Source organism: Meriones unguiculatus, chromosome 3 (assembly GCF_030254825.1).
Source record: "Meriones unguiculatus strain TT.TT164.6M chromosome 3, Bangor_MerUng_6.1, whole genome shotgun sequence".
NCBI lineage: Eukaryota > Metazoa > Chordata > Mammalia > Rodentia > Muridae > Meriones > Meriones unguiculatus.
The window spans coordinates 91,557,451-91,577,380 of NC_083351.1; positions in this window are offsets into that span (position 1 = coordinate 91,557,451).

Genomic DNA, 19,930 nt, shown 5'->3' on the forward strand with positions numbered 1-19,930 from the left:
TAATAGGTAGCTCAAGCTGGCTTGGAATTTTATGAGCCTAGGGCTCCCAGTTGCTAGAATAAACAGATATTAACACAATACTTGGCTGACTTTAACATTTTGGGAGAGTATTAGCTAGCTTTAAAAAATAAAATAAAATAAAACCTCAATTTGAACATCTGTAATGTTTTTCATGACAAACCTCAAGGTCTGTGTTTTCACCAAATGCCACAGAAGAGGCATAGGCACAGAAGGGATATGTGCCTCTTCAGCCTAGCACCTTAGGAAATCCAGGATGGTGATGCCTGGTATGGAGGAAGGGCGGTCTCGGGCTCTACCGGAAGAATCATAGCTTAAATGATAAGCGTGGGAGCTGGAATGATGGCTCAGGGATTTAGCACACACGCTACTCCTGGAATTAGATTCCCAGGACCCACCTCAGGGATCTTCAACTACCTGAAACACCAACCCTAGGAAGACATAACACCTCTGGCACATGAGCGTGTGTGTTGATATCACAGGAAGGAGTGAGAGCAAAGACTTCCTGTTGGGGTAGTTTAAACCAAGATTGAGCCCAGATTTGAATTCCCTACTTTTCTCCCTGCATCTTCTGCCTGGTCAATGTCTGTGGTCTGTGACCTGTCTTTAGTTTGTCTGTTGTCTGTGTTTTACCCTGTTGGCAGTCCAAAAATGTTTTTGACCTATATTTATTGAACACACGGAAAAAGCGGATATTGAAAAAGGAGAAGCACTTTATAAAAAAAAAGATTTTTTTTTTTTTTTCTTTTCAAGACAGGGTTTCTCTATGTAGCTTTGGCTGTCCTGGACTTGCTGTGTAGACCAGGCTGGCCTTGGAACTCACGGTGATCCACCTGCCTCTGCCTCCCTGAATGCTGGGATTAAAGATGTGTGCCAACATGCCCGGCTAACACCAGAATTCTTTAACAGAGTTTCACAAGAGAAGTTTCCTTACTGACCCAGAATAGCACCCAAAAACCTCACACAGAAGTTACCAAGCTAATTCCACACGTAGCTTTCAACATTTTGTGATACTTATTGCCTTTAAGGTTGATTTCAGCCTGTTGGCTGCTTTCAGCAAGTCATCACCACCACCACACACACACGTTCTGCATGGAAGAGTACATTATTTAAGAGTAAAGTTGTGCATTTGGCTTTGGTTGTAAAAGTTGATTACATGGGGAATCTAAGGCATGGTAAGGTTGGTTACATTGTTTTTCTGAAGACATGTTATGCTTAAACTGGTTGAGTACATAGTAGGACAGCAGAGAGAGTGTGCAATTTTAAATTATCTCCAGGTATATTATCAACTTAATTGCAAGGTCTGGAAAATGTTTAACTTCCTCAAAGGCAAGAGGTATTTTCAGAAGCTAGGCAGTGGTGGCACATACTTTTAATCCCAGCATTTGGAAGGCAGAGGCAGGCGGATCTCTGAGTTCGAGGCCAGCCTGGTCTTCTACAAAGTGAGTCCAGGACAACCCAAGTGACACAGAGAAACCCTGTCTTGAAAAACCAAATAATAATAATAATAATAATAATAATAATAATAATAATAATAAAGATCTCTCTTTTTCTCCAGTGGGATGGAGAGATGGCTCAGAGGCTAAGAATACTGGCTGCTCTTCCAAAAGTCTCAGAGTTCAATTCCCAGTAACCACATGGTGGCTCACAAACATCTATAGTGAGATCTGGTGCCCTCTTCTGGGGCACAGGTACACATGCAGGCAGAATGCTGTATAAATAATAAATAAATAAATCCTTAAAAATAGTTATTTTTCAGGAAAACATATTCACACACACACAATTAAAAAAAACAATTTTTTAAGAAGTTTTTTAAAGTTAGAAACTTGGGCAGTCTATAGCCCATTGGACAAGCACTCTCTTGTCTTTCAGTTCTAGCTGCGCATGTTTCTAACTTACCTCTGGTCTGTCACCTAATAGGAGAAGAGAATTACCCTGTTCCTTCCTTTGTGACATTCCGTAGTCCTAACAGCCTGTCTGATTTGTCCAGGGAGTTCTTAGGAAGCAGGAGTGCAGCCACGCTGCCATTTTGTGACCATGTTTGTATGATTGGAAAGGGAATGGGAGGGAGGACCACTGAGAGGTTGAAGCCAAGTCACGCATGTGGTGTGTATGTCAACCACGGGTGACCGTCAGACATCTCAGCCTGTTACACAGAGCAGTCCTCGGAATGCACATGGTGGGAGGAGAGAATATGTGTAATAAAAAGTGAAGTTTTTAAAATTATTTATTGTTTGTGTATGGGCATGAGCGTGTGCACGTGCCACAGCTCAAGTGTGGAGGCTGGAGGACAGCTTGCTGGAATCAGTTTTCTGCTTCCCAAAGTACAGAGTTGAGCTTTGCATTTGTTCTGAGAGAGATGAGAAGCTCTCCTTCTCTTTCCTCACGTTTGATAGGGAGGCCAGTGTGTGTTCTTCTTGTTCTAGCTTAAATGAAGTGTTCTAAGCTGGAAAGAGACAGCTCAGCATTAGGAGTAGGGAAGGATGCCATATCTGAGAATTTACACTTTAGTAATAGATTTTGCTCCTAAGAAGTAGTCTGCCCTTGAGTTTTTTTTGTAAACTCGAGCTTGTGTTTCTCAGGGCCAGAAGTGGGAGCATCATTTAAGCAAGAGTGCATTTGTGCTATTTTTGGGATTTTGTTTCAGGATTTCTTCTGAGGACCACCGGCTCATCGAGGTCACTGTAAGCCAAGCTAAACAGTGAAAAGATAAAAAAGTGTGACCACTGAGCCCCTGCCATGGAAGAGACCCTCAGCACTGTGTAGGCATGGTGGAAATCCCAGGTGTTGGAAGTTGGTCTGGTGCTCATTACTAGCCCTTAAGATCTGGTTACATCTATCTTTGTTTTGTAAACCTGCCTAAGACATATCTCATCAGTTGATTAGATAGCCTATCCTGGACAAGACAGAATGGGGTAGGTGTGGCTAAAGTTCCTGGGCTTTGAGGATAGGATCATGAAGCAGATGAATGGGAAGAGAGAAAGAAGGAGGACACTATGATGGGTTAGCTTGGAGAAGAAACACATGGGGCAGGGAGGAAGGACTCCCATAGTGGCATGAAAAGGCCCAGATAAAGAATAAAAGCAAGTATTTATAAGAGTATGGATGGATGATAGGATGGTTAAGGAGGATGGCATTGGATGGGGGTGGGAGATGGATGGTGAGGTGATCCAGACAGTGTAGGTAGGAATATATGCCTTCCCCAAAGTAAAGAAGACAATTATAAAATCTGACAGGTGTCTGTGTCTTATTATTTGTGATAGCGGGTTAGATAATATCACTGTGATAATCAAGGGCAAATAATAATAAACATTATATAGCCCAACAGCTTTATTATTATTATTATTATTATTATTATTGTTATTATTATTATTTTACCTCAGCACCCAGGCTGCTAATTTAATTTCTGTTTTCTTTCTGACAGGGAAGGGTTCCCCCTTAGACCATAGGTTCAGTGCCTGTTTGGGAGAGCAAAAGATTTTTTTTTTCAGTTAGTTTTGGCCAGAACTTCCAACTGGCAACTATTTCCTTGGGACCAGGGTCAGAGAGATCTTAGAGTTAATCACTGACAGCTGGCTCTAGGGAGACTTCATGAGTTTTACCTTAGATGAGATTTCCTTCATTTTTATTCTTTGAAGCATAGGTTTTTGTTTTTTGTTTGTTTGTTTTTTATTAGCTACAGATTTTGCTTGAACATACTCTTCCCTTTGTGCTTATCACACTTCTAGATGAAAATGAAATGGGCTGGCTCTGTTATACCCATTAAGCTGAGGAGCCCTGGACAATTTTGAGTGTGAATGATTGTCCTTCCAGTCTTGGAAGTCCACAGCTCCTGGGCTAGCCCAAAGATGGACCTCCATTTCTGTCATTGTCTTAATTGCCATCCATACCCTGTCTTTTCTATTGGAAAGATACCTCTTGTCTGAACTCAAGGTTAAACTACTTCTCTTTCCAGGGCAGCATAATTGCTTGTCTCTACTAGAGAGCAAGGTCTCAATGTAGACAGATGGGGATATGATAAGAGGGATTAAATGGCCACTCCTGTAGGAATATATCTTAAGAACATTACCCATTTTCTCTATCGAAAACAGTATCTCCTCAAGCTAGAGGCAAAGTGGGATTGATTCCCATAATAGGAAGACTAATAATCAAGGATGCCTAACTAAAAGTTCTAACCCATTTTACATTCTCATCCTTGGGAAAGGACCCAACAAATGGATGTGTCCATCCCACACAGGAGTTCTTGACCCTTATGCTGTCCGCTCCCAGAATCCCTTTCCCATGACCCATTATTCATTGCTAGATCTTTTTATTTCTATTTTTTGTTTATTTGTTTACTTTTGAGACAGGATTTCTCTGTGTAGCCTTGGCTGCCCTGGAACTCACTCTGTAGACCAGGCTGGTCTCGAACTCACAGAGATCCACTTGCTTCTGTCTCTCGAGTGCTGGGATTAAAGGCATGTGCCACTACTGTCTGGCACACTGCGCGTACACTGCTAGATCTTAAGGATGCTTTCTCTTGGATTTTGCCTCATCCAGTTAGTCTCTTTTATTCTCTTGTGAGGGTGCCACTCAGACAGCCCTCCTCTTAATCTCTCAGATCAACCGTTAAAACACCCAGCTTGGTCCTATAAAGATGGAAGTTCCTTTGTGGAAGAGAGGAATCTTATATTCCAGTTAGGTAATGGTCCTGATTTTGAAGCAGCCACATCAGAACTGATTCCTGAACACTTAAGTGTTCAGCTGTAGAGCTGATAGTTCTCACTGGAGCTCTAGAACTGTCCCAAAGGAACAGTCAGTGATTATACAGATTACAAATGTGCCTGTCTCATTTTCCATGCCAGCATGGTCATTTGGAAGATTATGATTACATCTGGAACCCCTATAAAGCATTCAAAAAAATTCTTAGGTTTCTGAATGTAGCCCTCTGTCCATTCAACTGGTTGCAATCCACTGACCTGGGCATATATATATCAACTTGACACAAGCTAAGTTATTTGGGAAGAAGGAACCTTAATTGAGAAATGCCTTTGTCAGATTGGCAAATCTGTGGAGTATTTTCTTGATTGATGATTGATATGGAAGAACCCAGTTCTGTGTGGGTGGTGCTACCCCCGGGGAAGGTGGTGCTTGGGTGTGTAAGAAAGCAGACTGAGCAAGCCATGAGGAACAAGCCAGTAAGCCGTGTTCCTCCGTGGTCTCTGCTTCAGGAACTGAATAGACATGGCTTCTCCTGATGACATATTGTAACCAATAAGGCAATAAGCCCTTTCCTCCCTATAATGGCTAATCTTGGTTGTCAAGTTGACTACATCAGTTAAAACCCAAGCAGCTAGGGCACACCTGTGGTGAATTTTCTTGATTGCATCATTTGAGATTAGAGGGCATTATAAATCTGGGTGGCGGAAGAAAATATTTGCTTTTTGCCTGCTTGCCCTCACTCTCACTGGAAAGTTTATCCATCCTGCTGCCGAGGCATTCTTTATCTACCTGGTAATAGCCCTAACTTCTCTCACAATTCAATTGGACATTTCCAGATTCTGGATCCATCACTTTTACCTCAATGACACCCAAGCCACAATCCACCAACATACCAGTTTATCTGTCAGTTATTCCAAACTTAAAAGAAATGGTGGGGTTCCTCATAGTTTTGGCTCTTCATGATATCAGGAGAGACCTAATCAGGGAATCATTACAGGCCTAGGGATTGTAACAAAATTACAACTGGGAGCTAGAAAGTCTAGAAACTAAAAACATTTGGAAAAGTGTAATGGCCCTAGGACCAGGGTCTCAGTCTTGGGGGGAAGGTAGAGGAGTGAGATCCAGATGAAGGTGCTGAAGGTCTGCTTTTATTGTCTGGTCCACCTGACAGCATCCTGGGATGGAACCCCTGGCGTCTCGGAAAAACCTCTTGTCAGCAGAATCACATGCAGAGGAGTAAGTGAGGCCTGGAGCAGTGTTTCTCAGACCCCCTTATGTGCAAAGTGGTACATTCCCCCCTGAATGAGCAAACCTCATGGAAGACAGATTCCCACCCCTTGACCTACAGAAATGACCCAAGCCTTAAGTGCCCACTTTGCCCACTTTGCCTCAGGTGGTTGGAGATCTGGTCATTCATGTACACCCTCAATCTTTTTTTTTTTTTTTTTTCCACAACCTTCCTTCCTCTGATGCCTTCAGAGCCTTGGACTCAAAGAACCTCAAGCTAGAAGGCCAGTTGATGTCCTTCTTGGGAAAGTGTCTCTTGGGCTGATGGTGTGGGCTAGGATGCTTTGCCCCTTGGCTTTGCCCTCCCTCTGGAAACACTCATTGTGGTGTGAAGGTAGAGATAGTTCCAGAAAGGGTTCACCAAGCAGCTCCAGGACTCTCTGGGACCTACTACCATACCTAGAGGCCTCACCCTAACATCTCTGTTTCTGGGATGCCTGAGGTTGGGCCTATAGCTGTGGTGGGGGTGGAGCGATGCCTCATTCACGGGCTGTGCTCCCACAGAGCTTGGCAGGAGCTTATATCTGTGGATCATGTTTTTCAACTTGCACATAAGGTAGGGTTTTGGTGATATTTCATCTTCTGATCTTCTCACAGGGCCCGTAAACCACACATGGGTTCACAGGACCACTGTGAACATACAAAGAGCTCCGCACTGCTCCTGAGGTGAGCGCAGGCCATGTGCATCACACGTGGCTGTTAGAACCCTGAGAATGTTCACACTCAGTTGAGATTCTAGGTGTGGTGCCTTCCCCACAATGCCAATTTTGTATGCAGACCCGGGACTATGCAGGACACAGGAGAGGTGGAAAGGCAGGCAAGAGGACCCTGTTGTTCTCTGAGAATGTCTGCGTGGTGTCCTGTGTGCAGCAGGAGGAGACACCACAGTTCTCAAGGGCTTTTCCTCCACTCAGTACACAGGAGTAGGGCCTGGCACGAATGTCAGTGACTTCCTACCAGCCAGGACCTTGTCATATACTCCCAGGTGCCCTGGATCTGAGAACCTGACTGTTCAGCCTGCATGAATCACTAGAGTTTCTTGAGGGTGTTACACTGGCATCGTGAACTCCTTCATCAGGTGTAAAGTGCACATAAATGAAGACACTTGGTGAATGTGAATGTTTCCATTTTCAAAATATCTGAGGATCCTATACACTTTTCTTGTTGCCTTTATTTAAACGTCTAAACTTGAACTTTTTTGTTTTACATGTGGAAATGGTAGTTGTTTTTAAAGATAGCTGTTTCTCTCTGTGTATGTGTAGAGTTAGAATCAGCAAGAGAATGCTACACTTATAGCAACTGAGTGATGATTTCACAAGTGTGTTTGTGCCAAGACCTGCCACCAGTTTCCCCTGAACTCTGGTAAGTGTAGGCTCTGCAGTGGTTTAGGCTTGCAGACTCCTCACTGATCCTACTTGCCATATGTCTGCCATTCATCTACTCACCACCATCTATAGTTCTACTCACCTGCTATCTATAGTTCTATTCACCATTTATACACTAACATAGAGCTACCTGTCCACAAATCATTTATCTACCATTCGTACCCCATCTACTTATTCAGTTATTTACCCATCACCATCCTCCATTCATCCATCTACCATCCATCCATCCACAATACAACCATCCATCCATCTATCCAGCCACAGTACAACCATCCATCCATCCACCCACCCACAATACAACCATCCATCCATCCATCCACCCACCCACAATACAACCATCCATCCATCCATCCAGCCACAGTACAACCATCCATCCATCCATCCATCCATCCACCCACCCACAATACAACCATCCATCCATCCATCCACCCACCCACAATACAACCATCCATCCATCCATCCATCCACCCACAATACAAACATCCATCCATCCATCCACCCACAATACAAACATCCATCCACCCATTCACACATACAACCATCCATCCATCCATCCATCCATCCATCCATCCATCCCCCATTCACTTGCCCCATCTATCCATCTTTCTATATAATTTTCAGTCATGCATCTAGTGGAAACTTTCTATGCCCAAAGACCAGGAGCAGACTACACACAAAAGATGATGCCTAGAATTGAGATTCCACACAGCTTCACCCCTGGTGCTCAGCAAGAAGCCCTGTAGGACCTTTCTTGCACTTTCAAGGTTTCTGGGGAGATTAGGTGGTGTAGGGATGTCCTCCAGACCCTCTTCTTTCCACACCACTCTGCCCTGTGAGCTCAAATTCCAAGTGCTCTGCTTCTGGTAGTGCTGTACGTATTTTCTCTTCTCTGTAGCTCGGGGGTCCTTTTCAAAGAAGTGTATTTTGTCCTTTGGTACTTCAGGTGCTTAAGGTGTTTTGTTCTTTGGTACTGCATGGTTCTACACTACGGCCACTGGAGGGAGTCAAGTGGAAACTGGCAGCTTGGAGTCCCACCCCTTTGCATGTCAGCATCACACTGTATACGCCAGGCTTGGTAGCCTTTCAGGAAGTCTTTGTTGTTTTCCTGAACTGGGCACTGAGGGCAGAGCTAGGTTATGGGCTACAGTGACTAAGGGTCCGTGTGTAGTCAAGCTTTACCCAAGGCCAAGGTAAGCTCAAAAGGACACAGTGGAATGAGTGGGAAATGGGAGTGATCCAGGCAAAGTCCTAGGAACAACAGGCCACACCTCTTCTGAATGGGGCAGGGGGAGAAGAGGAAAGAAGGGGGAAGGGGAATATATCAGAGAAGAAGAGGGACAGATAGATGAGAGAGGGAAAGAAGAAAGGGAAGAGAAAGAGGGAGAGGCAGGGAAAGGCAGGGAGAGGAGTTGAGTAAGGGGAGAGGGAATAAGGAATGGAGGAGATCTGGTTTCTCCCTTTAAGTGGCCCTCAAGGAGTGAAGTGTCATATGCTTGCCAGTATATGTGACAAGGACCTGACCCCTCACTGAAAATTCTGCCAGGATTCCCTTGCTGCTTGGACTGCCAGCCCTTCCTCCAGCTTCTAGTGACCTTAGCACCTGACTCCCTACCCCACTCAGCACCTTTCTCACTCTTCAAAGTTCTAAAGTGATTCATTGCACCCCCTCCCCAAGTAATCCCTCCTTCAACTTTGTCCTCTGGACCCTGGCTACCAATCTCAAGACCACACCTTGCCCTCAACAGTTGCAAGCTGAACCCTGGTAGCCTCTGCCACTCTACCCTTCCTCCTCCTCCCTCTTCTTGCGCTTCCCACTTGAGTCTTCTGCCTAGCCCCAGCTTCACCTTGTTCTCCCTGGGTGCTGGTCACTGAGGCCAGGTCTTCTCTACCTCCACGGGATCCCTGGCACTCTGTTCTTCTCTGTGGTCCCCAGGAGCTCCCCGGTTACACGGTCATCCCTTTTCTAGAAACGTGGGATGGTGTCTCCAAGTCCAGTTTGCATCCCAGATGAGGCAGTGAGTCCTCTATCCTGTCCAACTGGGCTCTGCTGGTTTCTCTGGTCTCCTGTCATCGGCTCCACCTCTATTGCCATGCCCTGGGCCCTTCCTCTCTGCTCCTGCCAGCTCTTTCTCTCTGCCTGAGTTCTGCATTACCCAGCTACACCTTATTGCTTCACATGAGCATTCAAGTGAGCACCTTACTTCACCTCCCTACCTGAGTGTGTCTCTCTCTTCTATATCCTAAACTCAGAGAGTGCAGGACAATCCTGTTGGGACCCTGTACACAGAGGTCCTCAGGAAGTACTTGCCTTAGGCTGTTAGGGCCAGGGCATGCAAACGCCAGCCAAGCCTGCTGTCAGAACCCCAGGGGACACAGGTCTGCTTTCTTTCCTTCAGAAACTTCCTGGACATAAGCCATCCTCCACCCAAGAATCAACAGAAGCTTCTGGCATCACCTTGCAGCAAGCCTTGTCGCCTCCACTCTAGCTGCCTAGGCAAACCCCTTCCCTGTGCTCCAGCCTCCATGGAAAACCTTGTAAGGTTCCCAGGGGCAGAAGCCCCCTCAGACATAGCTCTGCACTCCATGGGAAGAACTCAGTACCGCAGCTGGTTATCTGTAACCTGTGGGAAGGCTGGTGAATATGGTGCAATAGGAGCTTATAGACGCTTACCCTTGTTCAACCTTACACCGTTTGTAAGAGAAAAGTGAAGGAGAATTTCCTGCTGTGTTGGTCCTGGGATTTCACAGGGTATGAACCAGAGAGAACTCTGGAAAATTTGGTTGCTCTTGCTCATGGTGGACTTTGATTCTAGTGAGATCTGGGGTAGAGGGCGGGATGTGTCTTGGGAGGGCTAGGCACATCCAGAGGCATTTGTGATGTCTGTTTACTCAGGAGCTGTGAATTCGGTTTTGTTCCTTCTAGGCACTTTTATTTGAAAATACGGTTGCACCTGGCCTCACTTTGTCTGCAAAAAGGTTAGTAAGTCACTGACAAGGGTCAAGCCCAAAGTGTTTTTAATAGCTGTTCCTTTTTGCACAAGAAGTCAATTACACTGCAACTACACAGGACCAGAACTATAATTACTTGGAAGCCAACTCCCAGGTCAGGGCAAGATCTCAAATGCTGAGATGCAGGACTTGGGTTCCCAACAAATACAGCCTGCTAAAGAACAGGCCAGGCCAGGCTGGGAATACACAACAAGCTGGTACTCTCTGGGAAGTCACATGCACGTAGTGGGATTGAGCTGGTATTTGAGGATGGGAAGGCACAAGAGGTAAAGGCTAGCATTGGCCCCCAGGAACAGTGTGTCTGCCCCAGGAACTAAAGCAGCAGCTTGGGAAGCACTGCTGGCCCTCGGACAGTTGCTCCAGGGCTTCAGGGCTACAGCTTCCAGGCAGGGATGGGGTTTAGGCCCCACCTTTACCCTGGCTTCTCTCAGAAAAGCATGTATCCATCTTGGAAAAGTACTGACCGGAGAACATGCCCAGAAGACAGGTCCTCAGTTGATAGTTAATCCTGCACAGGCCACTTATCTAAAGACCATTTTGCAAGTTTCTAAACATGGCTTGAACAGGAGGCAAGTGATAACTCAGAGTGGGGTGGAGTCATGCCATGACCTTAGGTGCCACTCTTGTCTTGTTCATAGGCTGGGGCCCTGAGGGGCTGGGATTCTAGCTCTTATTGTGGCTCCACTTTCCTGTGTGGTCTCTAGGTCAAATGAATAGATCAACGACTCCTTCCCCATGAGGTAAGCAGCCATAGGATTTCGCAGGCATCTCCCTAAACAGCTCCTGGCCCCAGCCTTGCTCTTTATCCCACAATTTTTCTTCAAGGACATCTGACTCTTGTACTGGGCCTTCATCCCCTCGGCTGCTCAGAGTTCAGCCCCAGCTATTTGCCATCACACCGGACCTCCTGCTGCAGGGCCTCTTGATCTTGGCAAGGCATCTCAGAGGGGTAGGGATTGCCAAGCTCCTCAGGTTAGGGACAGTTAGGAATCTCTCCTTTCTCACTTCTTTCTTCGAAAACACCAAACTTGCCTGAAACCAAGGGTTGGACTAGTCCCCAGTGGAACATCTAACACAGGTTGACAGTTGTCAAGAAGCCCCTGAAGATCACTCTGCTGGACTCACAGTAGGGAGCTGGCACTCACCTGGGCCTTCCAATAGGGAGGTGGAGTTCTGGGAGGTGGTGGAGGGCTCATCCCAGAGCCTGCCTACATAGCTCCCATCCTCCCCGTGCAGTTCCTCAGCCCAGGGCCTTGGGATACATGGACCTATGGAGGCTGTATTGGCCCTGTGCTTTTCAGTTGTGACTTGCAAAGGCTCAAGGGGGCAATGTTTGCACTGACAACCCTTGGCAATAAGCAGAGCAGTTTGCCACAGAAAGCCCACAGAAGCCAGTGACTGTGGAAGCTGCCAAGCTAGCCGGAAGTTAAAGAAGCACTAGCCAGTTCCATAAGATACAATTTTCTGTTTCTTAAATTTGGCAATTTGAAGTGGTAACTAACCAATACTTCCAGAGGGCTGAGGGAGACCCCTCCAGGGGCTCTTCCTGGAAGTGGCTTTTATCTCTGTTAGGCATCAGCCACTTTTTAAGAAATCCTGTGTTCAAAGAATAGGTAAGACTCTCAACAAAGATATTTGCTGCAGCAGTGTTTGTAATAGCTAAGGATTGCAGTGGTGCCCTGGCCACCAGCAGCAAAGAGGCAGATGGCTCTGAGGACTGAGGCTGTGCATGTGGTCAGGGAGGCACTGGTCATCCTGACTCCCCTTCCTGTAGGCACAATGACGTGGGTCATCTATCACTGTACCTCAGAGACAAAGTCAAGCCGTATCATGGATTGTTTCTGCCAAAAGCGACAGTAAGCAACACATGGCTGGCAGGAATCACTCTCGGGTTCCGTGCTGCCTTGCCAGGCCTGAGGCATGAGGAGCAGGGCCAGCATCTCAGGCAGCCGCATCCCAGGCTCCATCTGAGACAAGAATGTGGGGAAGCCTGCTCCTAGTAGCCAGAGCTCAGAGGCCTTCAGTAAAGTCCTGATGCTTTCAGAACCAAGGCTACCCCTCCCCTTGTTTCTGTCTCTTTCTGTTTCTCCTCCTCATGTCTGTTTCTCCCTCTTCTCCCCTATCTCTGCACACCCCCACCCTCCTGCCACAGAGAGGTCTCAGGGAAGACGAAGGCAGGAAGACACAAACAAATGTGCAGAGATGACTTTAAGGGGTGAGGCTGATCTCGTGGGCTTAACTGCGGGCTCAGAGTCAATACTGAGGCTTAGCAGAGTGGTGCATCCGGAGTCTCGTGACTTCTGAGTGCTGCTCAGCAACTCTGGCCTCCCAACATGCTCCCTGTAAACAAACTGCTCCAGACAAAGGTTAATGACTGCCCACCCATCACGAGCTTTCTCCTGATGGCTTTTCTCCATGACCTTCCTCCAATTAGTCCTTCCTGGAAGCCCCACGCACTCGGCCTCAGAAGAGCCAGCAGAATGGATTCTTCTCTGCTCCTCACTGTCTGGGCACAGAGTTTTGAGGACATCACTGCTCAGTCTTTGTGATGGGCCCCCTGCTCCAGCTCCTCACCTGATCCCTGCCTCTGCTCTCAGAAGAAAGGCACAAGGTGGAACTGATGAGGGCATCACGGCTGGGCTTCAAGCGCCTCTGCTTGTTCACTACCCCTCAGCACAGTTAGGAATGACTCAGTCCCCAGCCATTCGCTTCGGTAAATGCAGGCCTGGGCGGCTGCTCTGACCCAGTCTGTCAGTCACAGAAGATAGGGTGTTACCGTGAATGACTGTCTCTCATCAGTGTGTGAGCTCTGGCCCTCCCTCTGAAGGACATCTGAGCATGCCAAATGCCCTTCCAAAATTGGGCCTGCTGCTTGTATCTGGGTAGAGGCTGCAGAGTGCTGGCTCTATCCCTTTAGGGACATTTAACTTCAGGCTGCTGGCCTTGAGATCTGCTTTGCTGGAATACGGGTAGTGAGTGGCACAGGGATCAATAGCCAAGCCAATTCAGGGAGAGACATTCTCCTCTCCCTGAAAAGGTGCCCTCTCTGCTGCTGTCCCCACCCAATAAGGAAGTCATTCTTCTTCCGGAAAGAGGGTAAGGGTGTGGAGAGTTGACAAGAAACCCTCAGACACAGCCAAGGTCAGACACAGGTATCCTTACCAATGGTCCACCTGCCCCCTGCCACCGCGGTGACAACTGGAGTGATCCCCATGGTAGGGGGGGTCTCTGATGGCCAGAATATTCATGCTATTGATCACTTGGGGACCAGCTCTTGGGTCTGGTGACACAGAACTACGTCCGCTGGTGAGAACTAGGCCAAGAGGCTGACCACTTCTCCAGCTACAGTCACCAAGCAGGTGTGACAGGCTTCAGGGTCCTAGCCACAGAGCAGGGTGAATGCGTCTGAAAGGGCACCATCCTTTGGGTGCAGATGCTACTTGCTCTGTCAGGATGCTCAGGAACAAGTTCCTGGAGGCTGGGCATGGCTGCCCTGCACAGAAGAATGAATTGCAAGGACTGTGGCTGAAAGCATGGTGTTGGGAAACCACATGTGTCTAATCAACCACCATTGCCTCTGGCAACTGTGACTGCCTGTCACCACTACTTTCCATCCCCCCTGCAGTCTCCTGGGCCTGGCCTCCTCACCCCTTACAGGAGATATGTGATTTCTTTGGTCAGCAGAGTGGATAATCCCTGCCCTTTCTCCTCAGTCATCGATGCCAAGGTAGATGGGGAGATACAGCTGTCCTAGGATCAGCCTGCAGAACACTTTCTGTGACTCACCAAGTGTCCTGTGCAGTTGGGAGTGTTTATAACTGCACTATGGCCTAGCTGATGCGAATAAGATTCCATCTTTTCCTCATGATTTGAATAGCATGTGTCCTTAGTACTGATGAGGAAAGGTTCTATGCTGGTCAGCTTTCCACCACTGTGACAAAGCACCTGAGGTAATCAGCTTACAGGAGGAAAGGTTTCAGAAGTTTCAGTTTGTGGTCACTGGGCTCTGTTACTGTAAGGCTGTGGTGAGGCATTATATCTGGTGGTGGGGCAGCCTCTCTCACCTCACGGTGGTTGAGAAGTGTTGGGAACAGGGTTGCATGTCCCCTTCAGGGCCTTCCCTAGTGGCCTCACTTCTCCCCATAGTGGTTTTAATGAGAGCATCCCCCATAGGCTCAGATGTTTGAATACCCGTTGTCCTGTAGGTGTAGTTGCTTGGCTCGGATTAAGAGGTGGAGAAATTATACTACTGGGGGAAGGCTTTGAGGCCTCACGCCGGTCCCAGAGCACTCTCTTGGTGTCCTGTTTTCAGTTTAAGATGTGAACTTTTAGCTTGCTACTCCAGTCACCATGCCTGCCAGCTGCCATACTTCCCTATCATGATGGTATTGGACTTTTAGCTCCCTGGAACTGTAAGTCCAAATAAACTTTCCTCCTATAAGTGGCTTGCTCATGGTGTTTTTATTGCTGCAATAGGAACGAACACACACACACATACTCGCTCACTGAAATGCATCTGTGTTAGTCAGAAGACAACTCATAGGAGTTATTCTCTCCTTCCAAAACATGGGTCCCAGGGATTGAACTCAGGGCATTGGGCTTGTCTGACATGCCTTTATCTGATGAGCTGGCTTGTTGGCATTTAACTATACTTTTTAAACTGAAATGTTTTTTTTTTAGCAGGTTTGGCAATATAGCTCAATAGGGAAGCAGGGGATAGAGGGGGTGGGGGAGAACAGTGAGAGGCAAACCCAGCTTTGCAGCAGTGTGGTCACAGATATTACTGCAGGGACTTTAAGGAGTGACCTAAAAGCCCCACATGGAAACCATTGTAAATCCTCAGAATTGTGGATCTAGGAGAAGGTGGAGGCTCAGAGATGCAAAAATTGATTTATGAGCTGATCCCATCCAGGAGATCATCCTGAACCAATTGGGATTATCCTAGGAAGGGAAGACAGGAAGAACAATGAAGGAACTCTGTAATCACTACATTAAGAGAATGGGGGACAATCTACTCATCTCCAAATGTCATCCTAGTGTGAGTGGCACAGCCAAGAGTTGAAAGCACAGACTGCATGGGGCCTTCAAGATGCCCAAGAGTCTACAAAAGCAAAGCTACAGATTCTCCAAGATTCTTCAAAAGAATCTTATGAATTTTGTTACCATCTCATTAATGTGAACAGGAACCTTGAGGGGCTGCAGTGATGGTTGAGGGTCAGTGATTGGTGGGGGGAAATGCTTCAAATTGCCCGAGGTGGTGAAGGAATGATAAGAATGTGGGCATTGGATCTAGACCATCAGACGTCAAAGTTCTTATTGAAGCTGTAAGGGTGGAGAGAGAAGGAAAGTTCAAAAGGAAAGCTCAAGGGCCAGAGTGAAAGACTGACCATCTATACACAAAGCAGCCTCTCAGCAAGGCAGCCTGTGGAGTGCAAGGAAGGGCCTAGGGTATCTCAGCACCTTGAAGAGAAAGAGCTTTCGCCAAAGGGTGGGTTGTTGGTATCATACTAAGAGCTCCGGTCCATCAGAAGTGGAAAGGCAACAGCTGAGTATGTTGAAACGTTTGTATGTGACCAACTTCCAAAAGAAATTAAACCCCAGCAATGCAAGGGGAGAGGTTACCATCCCTTAGAAAGTGGACTGGGAAGTCAGTGTTTTAGGTTATGGGAGCTAACAAGACCCAAAGTCAAAGTTAGGCTCAATGTCATAGCCACCAGGGGAACACCAATAGAATCCATGATTAATATGGGCTTCTTGTGGTGAAAATGTAAGGGCAGGATCCTCAGCAAGAGAGGTATGGGGCATGGGGGGGTACCAATGTAGCTCTGGAGTGTCTGGGATTGGTCCCTTGTTCTTAGAAATGTTTTGGAAGCATTTGTTTGTTTGTTCATCTCTTACTGAGGCTCAGTGTGAATCCCAGGCTGGCCTTAAACTCTTAATCCTCCCACTATGCCCCCCAGGTGCTGGGATTATAGACCTGTAGCACCACACTGGACTTCACTTATTATTGTTTTTCTTTTTTGCAGGGTTAGAAATAAAAAAAGAAACAACAGGCTTTGTGCACACTTCTGAGCTGTTCTCAGCCCTGGCAGCACCTTACAAGTTGTTTGAGACTTGGGAGGCAGTGCTGTTCCTGTGGACACGTAACTGAGGAAAAAGAGACATATATGTGCGAGGAGGCTGTGGCTGGCTTTGGTATCATGAAGAAAAATGACCTCTGGCCACAGAGCAACAGAATGGCCGGCAGCACAAAGGGTGTTCTCCAGGATAGCTGCAGCTGGGACATCCGGGAACAGTGGTCCCTTTATATGCATCTGACCTCATCCTAGTGTGAGCGGCACAGCCAAGAGTTGAAAGCACAGACTGCATGGGGCCTTCAAGATGCCCAAGAGTCTACAAAAGCAAAGCTACAGTCTCAGAAGAAGAGGTCAAATGCCCAAGAGAGAGCAGGGGATGTTCTGAGTCTCGATCTGAGTGGTAGTTACACAAGAAGAGTCATGAAGAGTCATCCTCCTGAAAACAAATACGTTTGAGCCAACCAACTTTCTTCCTGTCACTGTACAAACGCCTCAAGTGATCTACTTACAAGGAGGACAGGCTTGCTTAGTCTCATAGCTGTGGAGGCTCTCGTACAGGGCTAGCCTGCTGCTCTGGAGCCAAGCCAACATATTATGACAGACTCATGGGGAGAAGTAAAAGCCTCTACCTCACAGGCAAGAATGTAAAGAAACAAAGAGACCAGGCTTCCTTTTTGGCCCTTTGAGGCCATGTTCCCAGTGACCTGAGGCCTCCCCAAGCCTGATTCCCAGAGGTCCCATCATTTTCAACATTGCCACCCCAGGACCAAATTGCGGCCTGTGACCGTGGGAAATGCTTGGACACAAACTACAGCAACAGACATTTGGACACAGCACCTGTCACAGACTATGGACAAAGAGGAGGCTGAGGTCAGATGAGCTGCACTCAGGAAGTTTTGGTAGCGAATTCTGGGTACCCAGTACACTAAGAACTCTGTGTCACAACTCAGAAATGGCACTTGGAAGAAAAACTGAATAAAAGTTCAGTTTTAAAACTATATAAGAATTTAAAGTTAATTAAACAACTTGAAAAATTCACAAAAGAAAAAAATCTCAAGATACAGTCTTAAGTCAGGTGTAGTCACTGGGACTTAGGAGTGAGAGGGGGGTGTGGTGGAAGGGTAGAGTGCCTGGCACACTCAGCCTGGACTAAGAGACAAAGAGGAACCTCTGTGTCTTCTCTAGCCTTGAGCTGGAAACACCTGTCTTCTCAATAGAGAGGGCACTGTGTTTCTAGTAAAAAGTCTTACTGAGAGAATGAACTAGTAATCTGCTCCCAAGTGCTGGCGCCAGGCCACCAGGTGGGTGGGCTGTGTGAATGCAGACCTGTTAAGCTGTGGAGGCCATTCTGTAGGCCCTGTCCTGATTTCCCCAGATCATGTCTTCAGCTTGTGTGCTAAGGGAGGCTTCCACCTATTCCGGCCTTTGAGGTTTAAGGACTGGGGCGACAATGTGTCCTGCCAGTTTTGATCTCTTATTACGTCCGTACACTGTCCTAGTAAAAGCAGAAGGCTCACACAGCCACTCCACCCTCTCACTTGCAGTCTGGAACTGTCCCAGATTCTGAAAGGGAACTTGCCTGTCTGGAAGGCCTTGAGCGGCCAGTCTCCTGCAGGCCTGCTGAGCTGGCCCCTGTGGACATGCTGAGAAAGGAGAGGTAAAAAGTGGATAGATTATCTGGGGCCGGATATGTGTGTCTCCAGCTGCATGAATTCTTCCTGAAGATCTCCTGGACCCGCCCACCTTAGGCACCAGCTCAGGATTCAGGACCCTGGCTCACTGTGTGTCTGATCAATTTGCGTAGAAGACAAATTGTAGCCTGGGAGGAAACAGCACTGTGCAAGAAGAGACTTAGGTGGGGCTTCTACGGAGCTAAAGGCCAGGAAGGTAGCACCTTGCTGGCCATCTGGAGGCTGGCGGTCGCTGTCAATAGTGACACTGGAGTGTTCCAAGCAGGAAGCAGGATCCTCTAACAGTATCTGGGCAACGCAAATGCTGCTCTGGGTAGAGACACATGAGATGCTGAAGGCTGCCTTTGGACTGTGCAAAAAACCAGGGATACCATGAGACCCTTAATGGTGGCATCTGCCTGAGCCTCACTCCATGCCCAGCTGCAAGGCAAGATCCCCAGAATGAAAGGGAATTGGTTGGCCCTGATCTCAGAAGCTGTCCCTGCCCTCATTTTCCCACTCAGGTTCTGAGGCAGGAGAGACACCTGGCATCGCAGCTTCAGTGGATATGGCTCATGCAGGGTTGGGGAGGTGCTCAGAAAACATAGGTGGTACTGATAGAACCCCATAGGGCTCACAGAAAAATCTCTGTCCTGACGCTAGTCCTGGAACAGAGCCCTGCCCATCTACTCAGCTTGGGTACCTGCCTTGCAGCAAGAGTCATTTCTGCCATTTTCTCAGGAAATGACTAGCATTAGACAGCCATGTGTGCAACTCACTCACAGGATGTAAGGCCTCTGCACTGATTGTCTAGGTTGTTGCCCAGGTGACATGGGTCCATAACCCAGTTCCTCCTCCTCCCTCCTTACCTCTCTCCTTCCCCTCCCCCCCCCACATCTAATTTGAGAGGAGGAAAAAGCCTGGTCAGAGAGGCTTTCGTGAACAGAGTCCTCCTCCCTGCTACTCCCATAGGTCTTACATTGTATATCCAGAACAGGCCTGGGTCCTCACTTTAGCCTTATTGCTGGTCTTCTGGGTCAGGCTACATCTCCTTCTCTCCCTACACTACCCTTCCTTCCCTGTCTCCAGATCCTATCACCTGGTCTAGGTGTTCCTTCCTCTCTATATTATTTCTCTCTCTACTTCTTTGTGTCTGTCTCTCTGCATCTCAGTCTTTTTGTCTTTATTTGTTTGTTTATCTCTGCCTGTCTCTCTGTCTCTGCTCCTATTTTTGTCTGTCTTTCTTTGCCTGTCTTTGAGTCCCTTGGTGCCTCTCCCTGTCTCTGTATCTCTGCCTTTGATGCCTTTAACTATCTCTCTGGGTATCTCTTTTGGTCTTTGTCTGTCCCCCTCTATCTCTGTCTCTGTGAGTTTTTTTTTTGATACATCTCTGTATCAGTCTCTATTTCTTTATTTCCTTGTCTCTGTTTCCTTGTTTCTCTCTGTCTCTGTCATCTCTCTGTGTCTTTCTGTCTCTCCCTTCATATTTCTATCTCTCCGTCTCTCTGGATCTTTTCATGTCTCTGGATTTGTGATTCTTCCTTTCTTTCTCTCTGATCTTCCTTTCTTTCTCTCTGATCTTCCTTTACCCTCTTCTTCACATTCTGTAGGCAGGATATTTCAAATGTAAACTTCATCTCCCCTCTGCCCTCTGCCCTGTTAGTTTCCCAGTGTGTTCGGTGAAAAGTCAGACCCCTGAACTTGCTCTGCCCTGAGTGATACCTCTCTTCATCTTCAGGGATATCAGCAGGAGTTAATGTAGGGGTAGTGGATAAAGCTGGGC